This window comes from Erpetoichthys calabaricus, chromosome 15 (assembly GCF_900747795.2).
Source record: "Erpetoichthys calabaricus chromosome 15, fErpCal1.3, whole genome shotgun sequence".
In the NCBI taxonomy this organism is placed as follows: domain Eukaryota; kingdom Metazoa; phylum Chordata; class Cladistia; order Polypteriformes; family Polypteridae; genus Erpetoichthys; species Erpetoichthys calabaricus.
This window is the reverse complement of record NC_041408.2, coordinates 86,254,321-86,280,982: the sequence shown is the minus strand read 5'-3', so window position 1 is coordinate 86,280,982 and position 26,662 is coordinate 86,254,321.

Genomic DNA, 26,662 nt, shown 5'->3' with positions numbered 1-26,662 from the left:
CTTCGCAGCGGTGAAGTATTGCTTTTAAATTTTAATTAAGAAGAAAAGAAAACCTTTTTAAATTGAGGAAAATATACTAATAACAATTTGTTAAGGATCTGTTTTTTTGTGAAGCTGCCTTTACACAGCCTGTCCGCTATTTTATAAACGAACGCCATATAAGGCCGTCCTTTCTCCTTCACAGTCAGTTCACGTGATTACATGTGAGGCGTGATGACGCGATACGCAAACCCCGCCTCCCACGGCCAGCGAGCTGCAGTCCATTACTGTATATGGACAAAAAAGAGGTTCCAGTTATGACCGTTACACTCTGAATTTCGAAATGAAACCTGCCTAACTTTTGTAAGTAAGCTGTAAGGAATGAGCCTGCCAAATGTCAGCCTTCCACCTACACGGGAAGTTGGAGAATTAGTGATGAGTGAGTGAGTCAGTCAGTCAGTCAGTGAGTGAGTGAGTCAGTGAGGGCTTTGCCTTTTATTAGTATAGATATCAGTTTATTCTCTATTTTTGTGTGAACACTTTTGCCTTGAAATTTTACTAAAACTTTTAAAACGAAGACATTTGTCTGCAGAATTATTTGAACACGCACCACACTGGTGCTTGACTCATCCTGTGAAGCAAACAAAAAAGCTGCAGAACTTTGGTAACTTTGGATAAATGCAGCTACAATTATTATTATTTATTAGTATACTTTTTACACTTTTGAAATTTGGACTTTTATCATTTTGCACATTTTACAGTAGAAAGAAGAGATTTAATAAAAAATGTCATTTTTCAAGCCAACAAGTACAACACTTTTTACACTAAGGAGGTGTAAAGACCACTGCACCATTGTAATCCACCTACATCTAGTCCAGTTTCTCCATTCCCATCGACACCAAGGCATTTTGCCAAGTTCATCGAAATTTCTGAACATTTCTGTGTTTTTCGACGACCTCGAGGCAAAACCGACTCGGCGGGGTTTGCTTATCGCTACTGACTAGGTGCCGTAAGATGATGTTAAGTAGACAGTGAGGACGAACTCCACTATGCAGCTGAAGGAGCTGACATGGCTAGAAGTGTCTCATGTTCTGTTGGGATAATGTTAATTAAAACACTTCAAATCTTTTTGTTGTTGTTAAGGATATTTCTATTGTAGTGGAGTGAGCGAAAGTGTATTTACAATACTCAATTATTATCATTTATCATGCATGTGCATGTGCACCACAGGATCGCCTTCCAGCCCACCTAAGGTATCTGGTGCCACCCCACAATGAAAGAGGGTCGTCATGACTTGGTGTGACTTTTGTATGAAGCTGAGACGAAGCAAATTCCGCCATTCTCAGAACGGCTGCTCACTGGATGCTTTTTGTTTTTCACGCCATTCTTGGTAAACTCTAGAGGGGTCAGCAGGTACAGAAATACTCAGACCAGGCCGTCCGGCACCAACAGTCACGCCACAGTCAAAATCACGGAGATCACATTTTTTTCCCCATTCTGTTTGTGTTTGATGCGATCATGAACTGAAGCCCCTGGCCTGTATCTTCAGGATGGTACGCATTGCACGGCTGCCAAATGATTGGCTGATTGTAACAGGTCCACAGGTTCCTACAAATTTGCTCAGTGAGTGTAGTTATCCAAAATAAGAAAAATCAACTATTCATAAACGGACTGAGGCTTGTGAAGCTATTTTTAATAAGTTATGCATGTTACATCAAAAGCGTACATACCATATAAAGTGCTTGTTCTCCTCAGACCCAAGGGATTTTTTGAGTCTTTCTCTTTCTTAATGTCATCTTTTTTAAATATAACCTACTTTTCAGAAGCGCTTCAAAACTTCCAGAAAGATAAGTGGGTTGGATGTAATGGGTTAAATTTGATTTTAGTGAAATGACTGGAGTATCCCTCACTGTTTTATATCACGGAATGATAGATAGATAGATAGATAGATAGATAGATAGATAGATAGATAGATAGATAGATAGATAGATAGATAGATAGATAGATAGATAGATAGATAGATAGATAGATACTTTATTAATCCCAATGGGAAATTCACATACTCCAGCAGCAGCATACTGATACAAAAAACAATATTAAATTAAAGAGTGATAACAATGCAGGTATAACAGACAATAACTTTGTATAACGTTAATGTTTACCCCCCCCCGGTGGAATTGAAGAGTCGCATAGTGTGGGGGAGGAACGATCCTCTGTCTGAAGATGATCCTGTTCAGTGGATGTAGTGGATTCTCCATGATTGACAGGAGTCTTCTCAGCGCCCGTCGCTCTGCCACGGATATCAAACTGTCCAGCTCCGTGCCTACAATAAGAGCCTGCCTTCCTCACCAGTTTGTCCAGGCATGAGGCGTCCTCCTTCTTAATGCTGCCTCCCCAGCACACCACTGCGTAGAAGAGGGCGCTCGCCACAACCGTCTGATAGAACATCTGCAGCATCTTATTGCAGATGTTGAAGGACGCCAGCCTTCTAAGGAAGTATAGTCGGCTCTGTCCTCTCTTGCACAGAGCATCAGTATTGGCAGTCCAGTCCAATTTACCATCCAGCTGCACTCCCAGGTATTTATAGGTCTGCACGCTCTGCACACAATCTGATGATCACCGGGTCCATGAGGGGCCTGGTCCTCCTAAAATCCACCACCAGCTCTTTGGTTTTGCTGGTGTTCAGGTGTAGGTGGTTTGAGTTGCACCATTTAACAAAGTCCTTGATTAGTTTCCTATACTCCTCCTCCTGCCCACTCCTGATGCAGCCCACGATAGCAGTGTCGTCAGCGAACTTTTGCACGTGGCAGGACTCCGAGTTGTATTGGTAGTCCGATGTATATAGGCTGAACAGGACCAGAGAAAGTACGGTCCCCTGCGGCGCTCCTGTGTTGCTGACCACAATGTCAGACCTGCAGTTCCCGAGACGCACATACTGAGGTCTGTCTGTAAGATAGTCCACGAACCATGCCACCAGGTATGAATCTACTCCCATCTCTGTCAGCTTGTCCCTAAGGAGCAGAGGTTGGATGGTGTTGAAGGCGCTAGAGAAGTCCAGAAACATAATTTCGGTGTAGCATATAGATGATGGCATCCTCCGCTCCCACCTTCTGCTAGTATGCGAACTGCAGAATGAGAATCTGTCTGTACCCTTGAACACAAAATGTCACTATTAAGTGCATTGCCATTAGTCCCTGTAGACCCTTAAACATCTCATAAATATCTAGACAAGTTTCCTTGTGCTGACCTCAGTGGAGTAGCATTCTTCTTTCAGCCTTTAAATAAAAAGCAATTAGCCTTCTGTAAGATGGGGAACAGCTGGCACACTATAAATATAATTTATTCCTATTCAGTCATCTGCTACAACTCTCATTTTAATTGTTTTCATTATAACTTGTTACATTTTCAGATTAGAGTTGGGAATAATAATGATTTCATAGAAAAAAAGGGTTTTTACATGCGTTTAAAGATGACACGAAAGACAGCAAACTGTGTGTTTTGTCTAAAAGAAGACTGATCGATGTAAAATGTGTACATTTGGAGTGCTGACCGGACAAAACCCTGTTTAATATTAACAAAAGAAAAACTTCCAAAGAAAACACGTGCTCGATGTAGGGTTGCCAGACGTCCCTTATATACGGGACATCTATTTGATCATTTTGTCCCTTGTCCCGTACTGACCTTTTAGGGACACCCAAATGTCCCGTATTTAGTTCATTTTCAAATTTCGTAATAAAAATATATTTTTACTACCTACTTACGGTACTTAGTTGTAACTTTATAAGTGATTATACTTTCTTTTCTCAGATTCCCTTGATGAAAATAACCCAAATGTAACGAGGAAACTCGTGTTTGCTGCCTGTTTGCAACTTGTTCAGTTGCTCTGGTTGGCTGAGGACAGCGACACTCTTACTTATCGTTTTGCTCTCCAGCCGCGCTGCTGTGCACTTCTGTATCAGCATCGCGACATACGGGGTCGACAAAGTGTGTCGTTACTACTTGCCATGGCCCAATTTTTTTCTGCCTGTATTAAATAATAATAATTTTTCTCTGTTGTCTGTATTAAATAAATATTTTCAAATGATTTCACTTTTACAAAATTTTTTTTTAGCTTGTATTAAATAATTTTAAAATGATTTTACTTTTTTTCCCTCATAACTCATTAAAATCCTTGCTTTATGTTTTTAACTTATGTCTCTACTTTTATATTATATAGTGGAACCTCGGTTTGCGAGTAACTTGGTTTACGAGTGTTTTGCCAGACGAGCAAAAATTTTTAATAAATTTTGACTTGATAAACGAGTGAGGTCTTGCAGTACGAGTAGTATGTGTGCGCTTTGTCTTCTGAGCGTCATGTGATCACAACTGAGCTGATGGTTCTTCTCTCTCTCTCACTGCGGGATTGTGGGCAATTGTCTCCTATTCTCCGTCCGAGTCGGCGTGCCTCACTCATATAGTCAACATTCGTACGAGTGTATACTGTTTACTGCTGCATTACCATTGTGACTGTGTGCATGCGCGCGCTCGTGTATGTGTGTGTGCTCGCGCGCACGCATGCGTTTGTGTATGTGTGTGTGCTGTGATGTGCGAGTCCCCGTCTTGCACCCTAAAACACAAAGCTGAGTCTCAGTACTTTAGCAACACCAGCTTTATTCAGCTTGAAACCGCAACAGCGTGGTTATTTATTGTAGCGGGATCTGCCGCTCTCCTATACACAGACACAGCAGTCAGGCAGGGCCCTGCGCATTTGTAATGTTCCTTGTTCTTGTATCACCCATTGACGGCAGACGATTATAGCATGTCTGCGATCTTTTTGGATTCGCTTTTACGGCGAACTGCTACAGCGCTGGGAGACTGCGATTGCTTTGGGACGCTCTTCCGCGCGTAGTCCCATTGGGTGGAATCCGACAAGAGTTTAGAAACTCACTCACATTAGCCATGATTCTTTTCAAAGATAAAGAGCAGTTTAATTTGTTTTATGTATTTTTACTTTATATTTTGTATTAATCATTTTTATATGAATAGTTTTGGGTTGTGGAACGAATCATCTGAGTTTCCATTACTTCTTATGGGGAAATTCACTTTGATATACGAGTGCTTTGGACTACAAGCACGTTTCCGGAACAAATTATGCTCGCAAACCGAGGTTCCACTGTACTAGCTGTGTAAGCCCGTGCTGTAAAAAGCCCTGGCACCTAGAAACTATTGAAATCGTCAGAAAAAAATCTGAAATGCAGAGTCAGCGGTTTCATTTTGCAGAAGTGCTCACCCCCCTTGTCTATCAGCGGGTAAGCGAGTTTGTGTTCTGACTCGTTAACTTGGGGCCGCTTTGCTGGCTCTTTGAGCTTCATTGCTATAGCCTCGCACTTCCGGGCCGTACAGACAGACACACAAACCTCGAAAGCGGACAGTAAACGTCACGTAGTATATGTGTACTGAATTTCAGGTCAATAGGTCAAACGGTTTGGAGCTACAGGTGATTTAAAGTTCTGGACAGACAAACGGACAGCCATGGTAGCGTATTATATAAGAAGATATTGGTCTGGGTGTGTAGGGGGCATGTATACATTTACATATATAGTATGTAAGAAGATGCTATGTAGCGCCTGACCCGACAAAGATTGACACGGGAAGCACGGGTAAAATAAAACAAACTATTTCGTTTTCTTCAGCTGGAGGGCACGTCTTCCCCATAATCCCTCCAGGGACAACACAGTCCCCAACACAGTACAGTACACCAAGCACTCTTCTTCTCCTCTGTTCCACCACCACTCCTCCTTAGCAAGCTTTGTCCACCTCTACCTGACTCTGGCCCCTGAGTGGTGGTCGCTGGCACCCTTTTATTGGGTACACGGAAGTGCTCCAGGTGGTTGATTATCGACATCCGGCTGCACTTTCGGGTAAAGCGAAACCAGTGCCCAAAAGGGGCCAGCCGCTCCTGTTGCAGCATCCCCTGGTGGCGCCTGCGTAACCCCACAGGGCTGCGCAGAACTCCAACCCTCATGAAGCCCTGGGGGAGTCCGAGGCATCGCTGCAACCCAGGGAGGCTGCCATCTAGCGTCCAGGGGGAGATACTGGGCTTCCCACCCTGGCAGATGTGGTGAAGGGACATCCCAGTCAGGCATGGGCCCCGGCCATTCGTCACAAGTAATATAGACTGAGATTTTAAGGGTGTCCCGTATTTCTAATTTTCTAATCTGGTAACCCTAGCCCAATGGCACTACAGTGATAGCATAGTTGCCTTCTCAATTGCTCTCGTGGCATTCTCAAAGACTCTGTGTCCAGCGTGGTCAGGTCCAAATGAGAAGCCACCTTCCTTTCTGACTTTTCAATTTCTTTCTCGTCTCAATCCTTTGTTCTTTTTTTTCTTCTCATTCCCTTCTCAATGAAGGGATTGTGTTCAAAAAATGTTTTAGTTGCCTCACATTTTTATGCAATCGTTTTGTTCACCCCACTGAATTAAAGCTGAAAGTCTGCACTTCAACTGCATCGGAGTTGTTTCATTTAAAATTCATTGTGGTAATGTACAGAACCAAAATTAGAAAAAAGTTGTCTCTGTCCAAATATTTATGGACCTAACTGTATACTTCGGATCACTTCACTACAGCAAAGCATGCTTAGCGACAACAACTAAGCCTGTGTCACAGATTTGCGAATGGTGGGTTATCTAAGTGATTAGCAGTGTTGTTTGATATGTTTCCATGTTTCCCAGTTTGTAAGTGAGATTGTTTCATTAAGGGGGAACCCAAACCCCAAACCGTGGTTGTTTCACCAAGGGGGCAGTTTGCATTTGTTGCTAGTGAGTCGTCAATGACTTTAAGAAAGTAAAACAGGAGTGCAGGTCCATAACAGTTTAGAAACACTGGTGTACGGAAGATGATGTGCGCCAAATGCATGTGAATTAGCCACGTGGTGCCGCGCCGATCAAAATAAACCTTAAACTGTCCTTCAAAAGTCAGAAGATATATGAGACCCTGTGAAGTAATAATAATAATAATAGTAATGAAAGATTTATTACTGCGGCTGGTTTTGGCAATTTCTAGAACATTATTATCCCTGTTGTTTTCTCGGCCATATGTACAAATCGCCTCAACCCGGTTGATGCAGGACTGTACATGATTGTGAAGAAATTACTTCAATTTGACAATCACCAAACTTCTTATCTTTTAATGTGTCCTGTGTGAATGCTTTTTCATTTTCACCAGCTGGAAATCTATCACACTTCCTATCTGACCTATTTTGCGGATTATGGCTCTCGGTACTTCTCTCTGTCGTCTCTTTGGAGAAGGCTTGGAGGTTTTCCTTTTTCTTTTTATCAAAATGGATTAATTTTATTAGACTCCATGGCGGCCAAAATTCTTTCAGTCGCAGGATGAAAAATTCCCAAACCTTGTTAACATTTCATATGGCCATCGGCCGTAAGTACGAATCGCCTCGACTCGCTCGCTCGTGCAAATGTGTGATTGTGAAGAAACAACTTCACCTTAAAAAATGCCAGACTTATCTTTTAATATGTCCTTCAAATGCTTTTTTTTCATGTTTACCTGCTGGCAATCTATCACACTTCCTATCTGACCTATTTGCAGATTATGGCTCTCCGTACTTCTCTTGGTCGTCTCTTCGGAGAAGACTTAGAGTTTTCCTTTTTCTTTTTATCAAAAGGGATTCATTTTATTAAGTTCCATGGCAGCCAAAATTCTTTCAGTCACAAGATGAAAATTCCCAAACCTTGTTAACATGACACAGTAGCACCTCTAACTTTATGATTTAAGTCACTTAGAATGGTCTGCAGGCAGCAAAAATAAATCTTCATTTAAATCGCTCCAATTGCAGAATGGAGGAGGACATCCATGGACATATGGATGTTAAATGATAATTTGCTTGTTTGATTATTTAGATTTTTCTTCCCCTCTTCATTCAAGTTCATGGTGGACTGAGTGGACAGAAATGTTTTCCTTTCAGTCATATATCTGTTCTAAGCTGCATTTTAGATACAGTAGATGTTTTCATGTTTTATTCGGTTTACCTTGCATTGGCAAGGGCAAGTGGGCTGTAATATTTTTCAGCTAAGGAGGACAGACATTTCAGGGTAAGGTAGTTTTATTCACTAATCATCGGACCACCGAGTAGTGACGTGTTGTGCATTGATTGGCACATGCAGCAATAAATTCTTCTGTATTTTGTACAGTCGTGGCCAAACGTTTTGAGAATGACCCAAGTATTGGTTTTCACAAAGTTTGCTGCTTCAAGTCAGTCAAGATGGGGAGCATGCACTGGTACAGCATGTTGCCGCACCCACCACATGACGAAACAGCTTAGGATCCTGGTTGGCAACCCCTCAGGCAGACACGTAGGTCCAATCCCACCGTCTGGAAATGAGCTTCATTCTGCCGCAAACAGGTGTTAGCCTGGTCCAGCAACTTGGGTCCCCAACAATGGGGATCCTGAGAGCCGAATCACCCACGGGGAATCACGCCACATGGCCGTAGTGCTGTAACTGATGCTCCCAACTCACAATTCAGGTAATGTGCTTCATTCGGGACTCCATGAGCAACACAAAGTCAAGCCAGCGGTACCCAAGAGTTAGCGTAGCTAGAGTTCGTGCCACTCAGGGTGGGGAGGTCCTTCAATTTGCCACCCTCCAACATATCTGAATATGTTAACCTATTTAAATAGAAAATTAAAATGACGTATAGAGAAAAATCAAGATAGATTTATTCATATATAGAGAAACAGCAATCATTTTTCACATTATTTATAAGCATCAACTAGACAAGAATGTAGCGGTCAGGGGCCGCTAAGATTCACACCGTCAAAGGTGACGGTGATTTATTTATTTTAATAGCAGAGATCCCAGGAACGTCCCCAGCCTTGGATCGACCCACACACACTCACAACAGAGACAATAAAGCACACAGGGAAAGGCAAACAATTACAAATATAATGACCCGTAATAATTAATGAAAACAGTAATACCACCCCTAACCCCTTCGGCGATATTACATATAAACACAATAAACACAAACACCACACAGCAAAGTCCATATATACCAAACAGGATGAAGACGAAAAGTGACCAAGTTAAGTCCAGCGATCTGTATGTTGAAATGGAGAAGGAAAAATACAGTCCTACCGGTAGTTACTGATGAGGTTGATGGTTGATGGTTGATTCAGGAGCGCTCCACTCTTCCGGAAAACCAAATAATCCAACACAGTTCTCAGTGTACAGGTAGACAGACAATCCAGACCCCAACAAACGAATACAGTCCAAGACAAAATGATTAGAGTTCCAATAACAGCAGGAGAGACGACAAACAACCACAACTCACATTTGTGAATTTCCCATCGGGATTAATAAAGTATCTATCTATCTATCTATCTATCTATCTATCTATCTATCTATCTATCTATCTATCTATCTATCTATCTATCTATCTATCTATCTATCTATCTATCTATCTATTTATCTAACAAACCAAAACAAAACAAACTTTTTTCCTCTTTGCCCTCTGCCCTCCTTTTAACTGCCTGTGGCTACCTTTGACCCCCAGCAGCCCCAGCAGGGACTGCTGGGAGATGCAGTTCTTAAGTAGCACTGCTACAAGAATATAGTATAGACGCACTGATTATTAGTTTACGCTGTGAAAACCAGAACCAGTGGAGTGTACAAACGATAGGTGGGGATCTTTTCTGTGCAGAGCAAGAACGCATTCGGATTGATAACGAAATGAAATTATAAATTGTAAATGAGTTGTTTATCTTCCTAGAAATTATTATTGGTGTAATGTTTATGTTTATGGGCGGCACGGTGGCGCAGTGGGTAGCTCTGCTGCCTCGCAGTTAGGAGACCTGGGTTCACTACCCGGGTCCTCCCTGCATGGAGTTTGCATGTTCTCCCCGTGTCTGCGTGGGTTTCCTCCCACAGTCCAAAGACATGCAGGTTAGGTGCAGTGGCGATCCTAAATTGGCCCTAAAAAAATGTATTTATTTATTTACTTATTTATTATTTTGTTTTTGTTTGAAATTTATTTTAGCCTATGTTCAGCACTTTGGTCAGCGGCTGTTGTATGTAAAGTGCTTTATAAATAAAGTTGACTTGACTTGACTTGACTAGTGTGTGCTTGGTGTGTGGGTGTGTTTGTGTGTGTCCTGCGGTGGGTTGGCACCCTGCCCAGGGATTGGTTCCTGCCTTGTGCCCTGTGTTGGCTGGGATTGGCTCCAGCAGACCCCCGCGATCCTGTGTTCGGATTCAGCGAGTTGGAAAATGGATGGATGGTTTATGTTTATTTTTGTTATTGCCTCATACATTTCAACTGCTGTGTCTGATGTACAGTCTGAAAATTATTTTTGAAGCATTTGTGGATAAAAATCAGAGAATTTGACTTTTTTCATTCACAAGCGATATTTTTCCGAACCCTGCTGCTTACACACAAATTGTACTGAGCCTTTTGGCCAAAGATGTCGCCCCCCCAAAAACTGTGGCGCCCGAGGCGGACCACCCCCTCTGCCCACCCCTAGCTACACCACTGCTCCGGAGAGACACAGTACTGAAGGAGCCCGGTCTTCATCTCAGGTCAGTGGGTAGCGTCCAGATCTCGGGATCGCCACACACCCCTTTCCAGCGACCTCATGACCCCCCCCCCCATGCTCTCACAATCCATCTACTGACTTCATGGGAAGAGTCACCAGAGACACGAATGTCACAGCTGAGGTAAGTAAACCACTCAATGCGATCGACACTCTCTCTGCAGTGCTTCAGTGTTTTTAAATCTTTTTGTCAGATGTTTGTATAGTATACTGAAGTAGAACTGCAAGCATTTCATACGGTTCAATGGTCAATATTTGCAGTGTTGGCCCTTCGTTCTTTTTCAAGATGTCTGCAATTCACCCTGGCATGCTGGCAATCAACTTCTGGGCCAAATCCTGACTGATGGCAGCCCATACTCAATGCTTGGAGTTAGTCAGAATTGGTGGAGTTTTCTGTCTGTCCACCCGACTCTTGAGGATTGACCACAAGTTCTCAATGGGGAGTTTCCTGGACATGGACCCCAAATTTCGATGTTTTGTTCCCCGAGTCACTTAGTTATAACATTTGCTCTATGGCTCGGTGCTCCATCATCGGCGTAGCGCAGCCAGCTGCATGCTCTTACACTCCTAACTGCGAGTTGTCTCTCTATTAAACAGTAAACCTATGACAAAGAAACACAGCTGTGTTTTTGAAACCCCTTCTTAAACTGCATTTCAATGAGAAACAAAGACACTCTTACCCGTCCCCTTTGAGAAATCAGCAGTGTTTTCACCTGAGGGCTGGGATGGGGCACGGTGAATTACCTTGACGGGAGGCCAGCCCTTCAGAGGCACAAGGATCTTCCTGCCTCAACTAGGAGATGCCAGTGGGGAACTGGGTTTGCTGGTGTCCTGGCAGGGCTGATCTGAGGAACAATGCCCAGCCTGGAGGCCATTGTGATGGAGGGACAAGGGTAGACAAACTGTTTTGACTTCATATTGCCCTCATATGTTAGGTGGCAGCATCCCTGGGCAGCACTACCAGTATGGACACCCACAAAGCATATTGGGAACTCTAGTCCAATGAGACTGCCTTGTTGGGTTCTGTGGGTGGTGCCAGGGGTGTGCTGCATGGATCCCTACTTTGTGGGGCTTCCACGTACAATAGAACCTCTGGTCATGAACGTTTCCGAACACGCACAAATCGGGTTACGATCAAAAAGTTTGCCAAAATTTTGCATCTGTTCACGACCACCCGTTCTGGTGGCAAACAAAAACACTGGTGGCCAGTTTCCCTTCTGGTTCTTACGCTCCAATGATTTCCCATTCTCCGTTTCCCATTTTCTTTTGTTTGCGTATACAGGGCCTAACAAAGACGACGTACGTCAAAACTGTAACCTCCTCTCGACCCAGCTTCCTCCTCGCTTCCTTCACTCCAGAACTCGACTCATGCAAGGTTAGTTTTCTTCGTTGTTTAGGGTTAGTTTTTGTAAAAATTAAGGATTTTCAAACTTTAATTTTTTGCCTGTGCTTAAAACTCATACAAAAAGTGTTTACAGCGAGCGGTTCGTAAGGGTCTTGTACGAACAATTCATAAGGGCCTAGCGCAAACTTGGTCTAGCACGAACTCTTGCAATGTTAGTTTTCACTGTTGTTCAAGGTTTTCTCAGTGTTATTCGATGTTTTTACATTTAGTTTACTATTACACTGTGCATTCTATGGTCTAATTAACTATTTTTTTTAAACTATATATTTACATACAATCTTATGGGGAAATTATGTTCGAGTCATGACCAAATCGAGTCACGTCCACAGTTTTGGAATGTATTATGGTCGTGACCAGCGGTATCACTGTAATTAGAAAAATCTGGATGAGAACAGGCCATTCAGCCCAACGGTGCTTGCCAGTCCTATCAACTTAATTCTTATAAAATAACATGAGGTCAAGTTTTGAAAGTCCCTAAAGTCCTCCTGTCCACCACACTACTTGGTCACTTATTCCAAGTGTCTGTGGTTCTCTGTGGGAAGAAAAAACTTCCTAATGTTTGTGTAAAATTTCCCCTTAACAAGTTTCCAATGGTGTCCCCATGTTCTTGATGAACTCATTTTAAAGTCACCGCCTCAGTTCACTGGACTAATTCCCTTTATCATTTTAAACCCTTCAGTCAGGTCTCCTCTTAATCTTTTTCTGCTTAAAATGAACAGCCTCAACTCTTTTAATCTTTCCTCATAACTCATCCCCTGTAGCCCTGGACTCAGCCTAGTTGCCCTTCTCTGGGCATTTTCTAGTGCTGCTATGTCCTTTTTGTAGCCTGGGGACCAAAACTGTACACCGGACTCCAGATGAGTCCTCACCAGTGTGTTATGAAGCTTCAGCATTAGAATAATCCAGACGAGAGCAGGCCATTCAGCCCAACAAACCTCACCAGTCTTGTCCACTTCCAAAATAAGATTAAGTTGAATTTTGAGAGTCCCTAAAGTCCTCCTGTCTACCACACTACTTGGTCACTTATTCCAAGTGTCTGTGGTTCTCTGTGTGAAGAAAAACTTCCTAATGTTTGTGTAAAATTTCCCCTTCACAAGTTTCCAACTATGTCCCCGTGTTCTTGATAAACTCATTTTAAAGTCACCATCTCGATCCACTGGACTAATTCACTTCATAATTTTAAACACTTCAGTCATGTCTCCTCTTCATCTTTTTCTGCTTAAAATGAACAGCCTCAACTCATTTAATCTTTCCTCATAATTCATCCCCTGTAGCCCTGAATCAGCCTAGTTGCTCTTCTCTGGACATTTTCTAGTGCTGCTATGTCCTTTTTGTAGCCTGGGAACCAAAACTGCACACCGGACTCTAGATGAGTCCTCACCAGTGTGTTATGAAGCTTCAGCATTAGAACAATCCAGACGAGAGCAGGCCATTCAGCCCAACAAACCTCACCCGTCCTGTCCACCTCCAAAATAAGATTAAGTTGAATTTTGAGGGTCCCTAAAGTCCTCCTGTCTACCAACACTACTTGGTCACTTATTCCAAGTGTCTGTGGTTCTCTTTGGGAAGAAAAACTGCCTAATGTTTGTGTAAAATTTCCCCTTCACAAGTTTCCAACTATGTCCCCGTGTTCTTGATGAACTCATTTTAAAGTCACCATCTCGATCCACAGGACTAATTCCCTTCATAATTTTAAACACTTCAGTCAGGTCTCCTCTTCATCTTTTTCTGCTTAAAATGAACAGCCTCAACTCATTTAATCTTTCCTCATAATTCATCCCCTGTAGCCCTGAATCAGCCTAGTTGCTCTTCTCTGGACCTTTTCTAGTGCTGCTATGTCCTTTTTGTAGCCTGGGAACCAAATCTGCACACCGGACTCTAGATGAGTCCTCGCCAGTGTGTTATGAAGCTTCAGCATTAGAACAATCCAGACGAGAGCAGGCCATTCAGCCCAACAAACCTCACCGGTCCTGTCCACTTCCAAAAAAAGATTAAGTTGAATTTTGAGGGTCCCTAAAGTCCTCCTGTCTACCACACTACAGTATTTAGTCACTTATTCTATGTGTTTGTGGTTCTCTGTGTGAAGAAAAAACTTCCTAATGTTTGTGTGAAATTTACCATTAACACATTTCCAAATGTGTCCCCATATTCTTGATGAACTCATTTTAAAATAACAGTCTCAATCCACTGGACTAATTCCCTTCATAATTTTAAAAACTTGATTCATTAATCTCCTTTTGCTTAAAAGAAGACCTAAAGTATTTCCTACAGGCCATATACTAAAATATATTGTGCTTGTGCAAACCTTGTTTAGAAGCCTTTGTAAAGGAAATTGTTTGGAATAAGTCCTTTTATTTAAAACCAGATCTTTTATCTGTGAGATTGTGTCTTGGGATTGAGGGTGTTGCAACTACCCCGGTGGTCACAATGCGTAATGTTTTCCAGGTGACGTGACGTGTGTTGACAACTGGCATTACAAACATAGTAACAAGAGTGACAAGCCTCTAAACGACCCACAAACCAGGCCAGCCCCTTCTTTGGACTGCCTAGAGATAGGCCTCAGCCCAGGAAGTCTGGCCCCAAACTTCAAGGATCAGAGGCTTCGCCTCAGGCGCTGATGTCCAAGGTTTGATCACACATCTATGACCTGCTTCTCACAACTGAGAGGACGTGGCAGATGCTTGTCAAATGGTCGACCAACCACAAGCTTTACCTGGTAGGTAACCATCTAAATAATCAGTTTGTGATTCAGACCTATGAATGTAATACTGAGATCTCCACCCTGTCAAGTAAGTGAACCAGCTGCCATGGCACAATCTCAGAGGCTTTGCAGAAGGTGCTGACATCAGGGATTTGATCCTTAATAGGGGAAGCAAAGGTGCATACACCTGATGAGCTCCAATTAGGGCAAAACACGTGCCATGTACTCTTTGCATTATTTAGCAGGTGCTGTATCATAGATGACCTATAGGGGGTACCACTGAACCCCCAAAACCACCAACACACCAACAATATCTCAAGAACCAGGTAAAAATAATATATTTTTTTAATAAATACCTTCTCAAGTAATGCACAAACACAGCACAGGCATTATTTCTCCTATTATCTCTTTCTTTCTTTCTTTCTTTCTTTCAGAATTGGACCAATGTGGATGTAAGGAGGATTTGGCCTCCTCCTGGGCTATTTAGTGTCCAATGCTGTCGGGACAGACTCTGTCCCATTATAACTCTGGCGCTGAGAGCGTTTCTTCTTTATTACCACAGATACGGTACACTTTTTTTTCCTTCTAGTTACTCATTTCTCCCTTATGTTGTCATTGGGTTCCGATGCCAGTTCTGACAACATCGCATTCAGCTGGTCTTAGACCTCTTAATTTTAAACCACTGCTCCACCTTTTCTTTGGGATTTTTAACTTTTTTTTTCTAATTAATAATCATATCCTATCACTTGGACCCTAAAGTTTGATAGATTTTTTTTTTCTTACAAGCAGCAGTAACCCACGTCAGAAACCAGATTTATACTTAAGAATGCTTAAAAATACACGGCTTCCTAAATTAGTAATCATTTGAATACAGCAAAACAATGAGCAATAAGAAAGTCAAGATCTCTTTGGTATAATTAAAGTTAATTACTGTATGCTGACAGATAATTAAACCGGAAGGCCGTAACAATATAGGTAAGCATACACCTGAAGCCACTTGTTACAACTGCGGGACTGAGCAGACCAAAATAGTAATTAATCTCTCTTCAATGCAAACGTAGCTCTCAGATATTAAAAAAAAATAATAATTTATATTTAAAAAATAAATTAGGTTTTAATAATTGTCCCCTCTTTAGCGCAAACCAAGCTCAAAAATGTTATAATGAAATTATTCAGAACTAGACATTAAGCCCGTTACAATAATGGGCGCTAGAATAGTAGTGCATAAACATTAGTAGGAACAGTCTGTATTAAATGGCAAAGGACAATCTATTTTCTGTTACAGTAATACTGGCTTGTATGTGGCTGTAATATGAGTCACTGTATTGTGTGCCTTTAATTTTCTCTCACAGTAATACGTCTCTCCAGAAAGTATTTTAATCTGTGCTGGCGTGCAGCTGATTACTGTATGTATGGCGTCTCCCCAGCAACGGATTTTATGTGCGCGAAAATAAATCTACTTTTAAAAGTCATCCTATTGTAATATCATGAAAATTCGTATATTTAGGAAAACACTTTACACTTTACCGGGCCAAGTTTATTAATCGCAAATCTGACATCATCAGAGTGAACACTTGCACAACAACAAACACTAATCCCATCTCTTTGGGGAAGCTGGTCTCCGCGTCTCAGTACCCGATTGGATTTTTCGTGCGTTATGTTTTAGGTCTTACCTCATTTACCGAAATCTGATTGGATCGGCCGCACGATATTTTATAAGTCCCGCCCTCTCTGTCTTGTGTGACGCGTCAGGCGGCCTTTGAAGCATTGCACCGTGCCCCGCGCATGCGCACTTCACCAGAAGACACACACACACACACACACACGGACACATGGACGCACACAGGGATTTTATTTAAGAGGATTGTATTTAAAACCAAGAAAAAATACCTTTTAATTATCACCCCCCCCCCCCAAAAAAAAACACAGAATAAAGAATAAAAACTTGGAAAGCAGCAGCTCCTTAAACAGAATGGATTGAAACAAACCAAAGAGCTAAGCCAAAAGTGTACATTTTCACCATCAACAAAGCAGAAGGATCCCTGACCACAAGTTCTTCAACGATATGACAATATTAGAACAACTGTGATGAAGATGAGAACGGTTCATTCCACCCAACACATTCATGTATAGTAGATTCTTCAAAATAACATCAAGTCAAAATCTGAAGCTCCCTAGAGTCCAGCTCTCCACCACACTACTCTGTCTGTGGTTCTTTGCATCAAGAAAAACTTTCCGACCTTTGTGCAGAATCTCTCCTTGTGATAGGCTGAGTTTAATTTGGTTAAACATTCTATCTACTGTGGTCGTCTGTGGGAATGACAGACTTAAAAATAAACTTTGGGGTGCCAATCCGGCCGTCCCCATTTACTTTAAAGGAGAACAAACGCAAATGCACGGTGGCATTAAAACAGAACAGAATAACGGTCTACAACTCACATGGTGCTGGCTGATTATATACGTTTCTCTCACTTACAGAGGACCTCCTTCTTAATGGTTGATCAGTCATGAAATGATGCCTCCTTCTGGGCGTTTGTGCTTTTATGGCCCAGGAACTGGAAGGGGCGGAGTCAGTTGCCCTCACTGGGTGGTTACTCAATACTGTGAAAGAAAACGAACACCAGAGCCCCTGCTCAGTCTAGGGTGGAACTGCTGTAAGAGTTGAATTTGAACCCCAGTCCAATGTGCACCTAGCACATATCCTAGTCTCATATCCTTCTGAGCTTATGCTTAAAAGCTGATGCTGTTATTTTATTATTCACTATGACAAATGCATTTGTAGTTATTGTTTATATAAAGCTTAAAAGGAAAATGGTATAATCATTGTTCTATTGTTACGTGTTAAACGTTTCCTGTTGATGGCAAATTTAGGAAACACGGTTCAGAAAACAAAGTGAACATTGTTTCCTTTTACATGAACTGTACTGTTTCTCTTGGGAAGTCATGCACTCCCAAACCAACCTAGTGGACAGGGTTAATTGTGGTTATTTAAAGTATCAATGTTTGTCATGTCCTGTTAACCAATCATGTTAAACGTTTTCTGATTACACTGGTCAACAAGCATTTTGCTACTGGGATTCTTTCATCTGTACTTTAACAAATTTCACTTGCTGACTCCAAATCTGAATCTTCATCCAGCACGTCCCATTTTTTAGTTATGATGTTCCAGATCTTGGACAACTAGGGTGACTGGACAGTAAAGGGGATGCGTTTCAGCATTTAAGAAATAAGTTTGGTCTCGAGATAAGTGAAGCCAAAATTAAGGAAGGTGTTTTTGTTGGCCCTGAAATATGTGAACTGATGCTTGACGAGGAGTTCAGAAGGAAACTGAAGCCCACTGAATCAGCACCCTCATTTGTGCGGGTTGTCCAAAATTTTCTTGATGGTCACAGAGCAGAGAATTATACTGAGCTTGTGGAGAATATGATGAAAGTATATCAGCTTAACGGGAGCCAGAATGTCACTGAAGATGCATTTTCTTACATTCTCATCTCAACTTTTTTCCACCAAATCTGGGTGATGTCAGCGATGAGTATGGGGAAAGATTTCATCAAGATACAAAGGTGATGGAAATCTGATATCGGGGAAAATCCACTCCAAGCATGATGGGTGACTACTGTTGGTTCTTGCAAAGAGAGACGGATGTGCAGTACAAGCGCAAAAGTGAGGGCCTCCAACATTTTTGGGCACTCTGACCTCATTTTTATATTGAGGTCAATTGACATAAATATGCTTTAACGTGTCTCTGGTATCGTCTTCTGGTTTGTTTTCAGAATAAACACATCAAAACAATTTTGGTGGGACAGAGTCCAAACTCTAGATATCGTGTTGATATATTATATTGAAATTCAAAAGTGTCAAAATGTGTATTTCAAAAACCTGACGTGCTAGCTTAATTCCGATTTCATAAATGAAATCAGTGTAAAAAACTTAATAAAGAGCTACTCTGAAGTTCCCAGAAGCAAACAAAAAATATTTTTTTGTAGACCAGTGTTATGTAATGATTGTAATGTTTGAGTAGCGATCTAATCAATGAATTGCATAAATATGGCACAGAGGACGCTCTATTCTTTGCAGCACTTGCTAAGAAAATATGCTACTGACTGTTGCAAGATTGAGACAAAGAAAAATATTTGATGCTTTGTCCTGCCTGTGTTTCATTGCTTTAACCGGGGCATTCCAGTGGGAGGTGTTCGTTAAAAAATGTATTCCACACTACATGCCTGGGAGGTACCTGGAGGGAGACCCTCTGATGCGCATGCGTGACACGATTTATAGAATTTCTTTTTCCCACCTTATAGATAGATAGATAGATAGATAGATAGATAGATAGATAGATAGATAGATAGATAGATAGATAGATAGATGTGAAAGGCACTATATAATAGATAGATAGATAGATAGATAGATAGATAGATAGATAGATAGATAGATAGATAGATAGATAGATAGATAGATAGATAGATAGATAGATAGATAGATCTTTATTGTCACTTTTACAAAGGAACAACGAAATTGAAGGTGTAGTCGACTCAGTGTGAGGAATAAGAGTTTAAAAGACAAGAAGACAGAAAATAATAACAAACCAAATAGTAATAAATATACAAATTGCACTTGTTGACTTAAGGTCTATATTGCACATTGGTAGAATAATATGGAGTAGTTTTAATCTGAGGGCAATCAGGGCCATGATTGCTTTCGGATAAAAGCTGTTTTTAAGGCGGTTTGTCCTAGTTTTCATAGCTCTGTATCTCTTGCCGTATATACTCGCGTTTAAGTGCTCCCGTACATAAGTTGGGACTTGATTTTACCGTATAATTTCCGGTATTTTATAATATCGGTCATATAAGTCGAATGCAGAAAACTCCCGCTATTGGTCCAAGAGATTATGATATGCTAACGCCCACCTGAGAGAGTAACCATGGAGCACACGGCCTTTTTTTCCTATATATTGTGCCTACGTGACCATACGGTAATACCCGAACTATTCTGAAGCGGCACTTGCACCATTTTGTGTTTTTTGTATCTCACACCCTCATACACCTTTATCGTAAGAGCATTCCTTATCTACGATGAAGCATTCAATCAGAAGAAAATATGAAGCTGGTTTTAAATTAAAAGTCGTTGAAGTGGCAAAAGAAATTGGTAACTGCGCTGCTGCAACAAAATGCAATGCATCTGAAAAACTGGTGTAAGATTGGAGGAGGCAAAAAGGTGTTAAAAAAAAAGAACTGTCGTACTGTATATTTGAACGGGCGTATAAGTCGGGGTCTGATTTTATGATCGATTTTTCGAGTTTCAAGACCCCGACTTATACACGCGCATATACGGTACTTACCTTGGATATTTAACATGCAGTCGAGAAGGATCCAAGAAGAAATGGCTGGGCAGCAACACAAAGTCACGTTCCTGATGAAGATACAGTTGGTCAGTCATAAAGGTTTTGAAAATCCCACCGAACTGCAAGCATCCCGAGCGCAAAAGTGCCAACATCCTGGTGTTACTCTGTGGAGGCAGTGGAATGGACATCCGTTCAGTCCACTTAAATTGCAGTGATACCATCCATCCATCCATTATCCAACCCGCTATATCCTAACTACAGGGTCACGGGGGTCTGCTGGAGCCAATCCCAGCCAGAATTAGAATTGCATGTGGATGAAGGGAAATGGAATTGGAATTGAACTGGAATGTCAAGAAACAGAACTGAATTCAAATAAATTCCATGAAAGATAATTGACTGGATTTGCTAAACAGTTGTGCAGTACATTAAAGATTATGAATCACATACATCACAAACATATAAAAGAAATACAAGAGTAATGTATGTTTTACACATTGTGCTTGTTAATTTCACAAATTACTGTTATAAATGAAAAGCCAAATATGAAATTTGCATGTGTCGATCTGCACATTAATGTCCCAAACAACGTTCTCTTAAATTAGACTAAATCAACGTTTCCCAGAATTCCTTGCAAGGTGACGGTTCATAACCTATAAGTATAAATGAAAGCCAATTAGGGCCCATGGTGAAGGTGTGAGATTGGAGATTTTGTGTGAGTTTGCTTGGAAAGATTCTGTTTGACTTCGGACTGCCTTTTGTGTATGATCCTGGACTGTTTTGAGGATCTGATGTATGTATGAACTCTACGTATGGATTGCATGGGTGGAGAAAGACAAAATGCCAAAGACATTCTGACAAAAAAGTTCCTTCCACTCTCCAGGGGCCTCATGTATAAACGGTGCGTACGCACAGAAATGTTGCATACGAACCTTTCCACGCTCAAATCGCGATGTATAAAACCTAAACTTGGCGTAAAGCCACGCACATTTCCACTGTAACTCATACCTTGGCATACGCAATTTCTCCGCTCGGTTTTGCAGACTGGTAGCACCCAGCGTCAAAGCAGTGCTACTGTTCCTATGTGGTTACTCTTTCTTAGATCCACATCCACGGCGGCGGCTTTATAAATACACTGAAATTAACTGCATATTGTTTATTAGTGTAATGCATCTGATTGTAATTAACCTGCTGCAATATAATGGGCCAGGGAATAGCCATAGTATTCCAAATACCATAACTGCTTTAGCGTTGTTACGCTCACTGCATCTTCTTCTTCTTTCAGCTGCTCCTGTTAAGGGTTGCCACAGCAGATCATCTTTTTCCACATTACTCTCACTGCACCACTCGGAGTGTTTATATCACTGTATCTGAGTGTGAATCACAGCAGCAGATGATCAGAAAGAGAATTATCGGTATATAGTTTCAAGTACACACTACCTCAACCACGGCAAAAAGCGTCAAAGCCTTTCCTGTACGGACCTTACGTTTCAGAAACAGTTTCATCCCAAGAACTATAAACGCACTCAATCACCTCACTGTAAACTTGCACTACAGTTATAATATTGCACAACCTGCGCTACTTTATAAAGCGCGTATGATGACAATATCATTTTTAAGATGAAATGCAGCAAAATATGTTGCTTACAGTATACAGATAAAACTTTAACTTCATTTAAATAATCTGTATTGTTAATAAATAAACATGTGAGGACACGGTGCCGCAGCGTATAGCTGGTTCAAGGATAGCTCCTGCCTTGCGCTGTATTCTTGCTGGTGCTGACGCGACACTGGAAGGATAGACGAATAGAATAATTAAACATGTACTACGAAGATATTTCAATGTTCCTTAAAAGTTTTGAAGAATCGGCGTTCTAAGCTTACAAATGGCTTAACGTCTATTACAGAGCTGATTGTGTGGCGATTGGAGAAAGAAAAGTATGGACAGGAATTGGAGGTTTGAAAGAGACAGTACTTCTGTAATAAATTATTTCATCGAAGGTCGCACATGGCGCAGCAAGCCTCTTGCGTGAGATATGAACAATCACTGCGTCACCGTGTTCCCATGTTTAATAACATGCTTTCATTCCTATCATCATGAAAATTATATCACGTATACATCTCAGTATTTTAATTATTCAGAGAGCTGTAATATGTCGAATGTAATGCATTCTGTGCCCTGTCGGAGAAAGAGAAAGAACGGAAGCACGTAGTGATTCACACACATAGAGCACATAGAAGATCAAACACAGAAAAAAGCATTTAACATGCTACTTGAGAAACTAGTAAATTAAACGATTTTAAGATGAAGTTTATGATGTTCTACTTTAATGGCAAAATAAACAACGTGATTAAAGTGGAAATTTCGAGATTAAAGTTGACATTTCGTGCTTTTTTCCCACTGTGTGCCTATGTTTTTTGTTTGTACCCTAATAAGCTTTCATATGACACTCAGACGGTGGGCTACGACTCGCCTTTTCACTGCGACTTTGATATGTGATTTCTTTTTTATTTCGGGCACTGTGCGACTTTGTGAAGTTGAGCCTTCGAGTTTCTCCGACACTCTGTCACTCGATCAGCTTCCTTTTGTTGATTATATCACTGTTTAAACCAACAAATAGTACGTTTTTCCTTTGCCTCCACTTGGTATTCGCTGAAATTCTTATATTTTCTCCCGTGCTTTTCCCATTGTCTTTTCACAGAAGGCTATTTTATATTGATTTGCATATTCAAAGAGGCGTAATTCTGGGAGGAGTTGGGCGGGACAGAAGGCGCGTGCACGTGCGTTACTTTTCACGCAAATCGGGATTTATGTAGTAGAAGAACGTGAAAGTATGCGTGCGCACAGATTCCTGCATCTGGATTTTTCTGTGCGTACGCACAATCCCGCTTTTGTGCTACGCCATGTTATAGTGTGAGTTCTACGCACGGCGTTATACATGAGGCCCCAGGCCTTTAATGACCTCTTGGTGCACGGCCATCAGCAGTGTGTCTGTCTCTGGAGAGAGTCGACCTCATCGAGAGGTTTACTTACCTCGGCAGTGACATTCATGTCTCTGGTGACTCTTCCTATGAAGTCAGTAGACGGATTGGGAGAGCATGGAGGGGCTATGAGGTCACTAGAAAGGGGTATGTGGCGCTCCTGATATCTATGCAAAAAGACGAAGGTCCAAGTCTTTAGAGTCCTGGTGCTTCCTGTCTTGCTATATTGTTAAGAGACATGGACACTATCCAGTGACCTGAGATGAAGACTGGACTCCTTTGGTCCTTTGGTGTCTCTCCGGAAAATCCTTGTGTACCGTTGGTTTGACTTTGTGTTGAATGAGTGGTTGCTCATGGAGTCCCCAATGAGGCACATTACCTGCATTGTGAGGGAGCGTCAGTACTACGGCCATGTGACGTGTTTCCCCGAGGGTGATCCGGCTTGTAAGATCCTCAATGTTGGGGACTCGAGTGGCTGGACCAGGCCAAGGAGTCGCCCAAAGGTCATTTCTGGAGAGTGGGACTGGACCGCGTGTCTGCCTGGGGGGTTGCCAACCGGGATCCCGAGTTGTTTCATCATGTAGTGGGTGCGGCAACGCACTGTACCAGTGCATGCTCCCCAACTTGAACTTGACTTGACTCTCTTGGCCAAAAGTAGCAACTGCAAAGGATTGCTTTTCACCACCAAAAAAGAGTATACAACTTTTTTTGCATTTATGGACACCTGAGTCCCATCCACATCTACAGACTTACCAGGATCAGAAGAGATACCAAGTTACCTAAGCCTACAGTGCCATATTGATCCTCTTCTAGACTGGAAGGACAACCAGAACTGGTTCCCCTTTTCGGCTCAAAATGCATGTCAGTCTCAAGCTATTCCTGCCTCATCTGCACCTGTGGAATGTGATTTCAGTATTGCTGGCAAGATATCTAGGACTGCGTGGTGCAATCTTAGTGATGCTAAATTTCAAGCAATGATGATTATTCAACGCAATAAAAGGTGGATGAAATACATGCATGAACATGACTCATTATTTTGTGGTTTTAGACATATGAGGGGGAACCCAAAAATAACCGTAATCTGTACCTGGTGTCCAATCTCGATTTAGCTTCAAATTTCGCCGCTTGGTGTTGCATACTTACAGTATTCTGTGACAGTCTGCCAAGTGGGGTTGCTCTGTATTGTTTATGTCGTTCATTCCGATCGGTTTTTCTTGGTGCTTATTAAACATGTTCTGCGATTTTTGTGATGGGTGATCATAACGAACAGTGAGTCTCCATTAAATTTTGTTTTCTCTTAGGGAAAACAGCTGCTGAAACTGTAGTGATGCTTGAAACTGCTTTTAAAGAGAAAGCTTTACGTAACACACCGGTCTAGGAGTGGTTTTCGCGTTTCAAATGAGGGTAAAATATCACATGAAGACCAACCAAGATCTGGCCGACCTTCCAACAATTAGGAATGACGAAAATCTTGAAAAAATTCGCAGTGCAATTTATGAAGATCGTCATTGGACTATTGAAGACATTTCTGAATTGACTTGGGTGTCTTGGAGTTCTTGCCACCTTCCCTACTTGCCTTAATCTTTGCTCCATGTGACTTTTTCTTATTGCTGCATATGAAAAAAGAACTCAAAGGAAAGTGGTTTTGCACCGTGGAGGAAGTCAAACAAATAATCGCTGTAGGCCTTAGGACATTAGAACACTCTAGACAAGAACAGGCCAATCAGCCCAACACAGCTCACCAGTGTTATCCAATTACTTCTTCCAAAAAAAGTCTTACTGTCTACCACACTACTCGGTCGCTTATTCCAAGTGTCTATCGTTCTTTGTGTAAAGAAAAACTTCCTAATGTTTGTGTGAAATTTAACCTTAACAAGTTTCCAACTGTGTCCCCGTGTTCTTGATGAACTCATTTTAAAATAACAGTCTCGATCCAGTGGACTAATTCCCTCCATCATTTTAAACACTTCAATCATGTCACCTCTTAATCTTCTTTTGCTAAAACTGTGAAGGCCAAGCTCTTTTAATCTTTCCTTATAACTCATCCCCTGTAGCCCTGGACTCAGCCCAGTTGCTCTTCTCTGGACCTTCTCTTGTGCTGCTATCTCCTTTTTGTAGCCTGGAGACCAGAACTGTACACAGAACTCCAGGTGAGGCCTCACCAGTGTGTTATAAAGACTTGAGCAGAACCTCCTGTGACTTGTACTCCACACATCAAGGCGCTATATAACCTGACATTCTGTTTGCCTTTTTAATGGCTTCTGAACACTGTCGGGAAGTCGATACATTAGAGTCCACTATGAGTTCTAAATCCTTCTCATAAGGTGGACTCTTGATTTTTCTGACCACCCATAGTGTATTCAAATCTTTCATTTTGTACTTCCTATATGTAATTCTTTACCTTTACTGACATTAAATTTCATCTTCCACAAATCTGCCCAAGACTGTATGTTATCCTAGTCCTTCTGTAATGATTCCAAATTGTCTGCTAATCCACCTATCTTGGTATCATTCCACCTACCTTGGACACCAGTGGGAAAACCATTGGGACCAGTACATTCATTCACATGGAGAGTACTTTGAAGCAGACTAAAGTTTCAGTAAGTAAAAATTATTAAAACATTTTTTTTTCAATTCTGGTTATTTTTTGGTACCCCCCTTGCATATCATTTATCACGTTGAACAGGTAATCATATACTGGAGTTAACAGTATATTCCGATACTTACGACCAGTTTCACTCATCATTTGTCAGTGGTTAATTGTACAGTTCTCAGTTTTATTTATTTTAATTTCGTCAACTATTTTTCATACATTACTTGGGATTTTTAAGGCACCATAAATAAAGTTCACATGTGTGTCCTTACCTGTAATCCTCTTTAATAAAATCCCTGTGTGCATCCATGTGTCCATGTCTTCTGGTGAAGTGCGCATGCGCTAGGCACGGAGTGATGCTTTCAAAGCAGATGCTTCAAAGGCCGCCTGACGCATCACACAAGACAGAGAGGGCGGGACCTATGAAATATCACGCGGCCGATCCAATCGGATTTCGGTAAATGAGGTAAGACCTAAAACAGAAAACACGATAAATCCAATCGGGTACTGAGACGCGGAGACCAGCTTCCCCATTGTTGTGCAAGTGTTCACTCTGAGGATGTCAGATTTGCGATTAAGAAGCTTGGCCCGGTAAAATGTAAAGTAAAAGTAGATTTATTTTCGCACACATTACATCAGTTGCTGGGGAGTATCTGCTGATTGCCCACCGTTGTCACAGAAAATTAAACGCATATTACGGACAGCAAAGCCAGTATTACTGTCAGAGAAAATTACAGGCATTTTACGGAAAAAATTTAATGAGGTAAAAGGTCCCTTGCCATTTAATATAGACTGTTCCTACTAATGTTTATGGACTACTGTTCTAGCGCCCATTATTGTAACGGGCTTAATGACTAGTCCCAAATAAATGCTCAGAAACAGCCGAATTGCACTGAATTGAACTCCACTTCCTGAAACTCCAATTCAATTCCAATTCAGTTTCTTGTAGTTGTTGTTGAATTCCATTTCAAATTTCATTTCCTTGTTTGAATTAAAATTATCGAGCTCTTTCCTGAATTGACACCAACCCTGCCAGAGTCTTAAAGTGTGTGAGGGTTACGGTACACGGGGCATCAC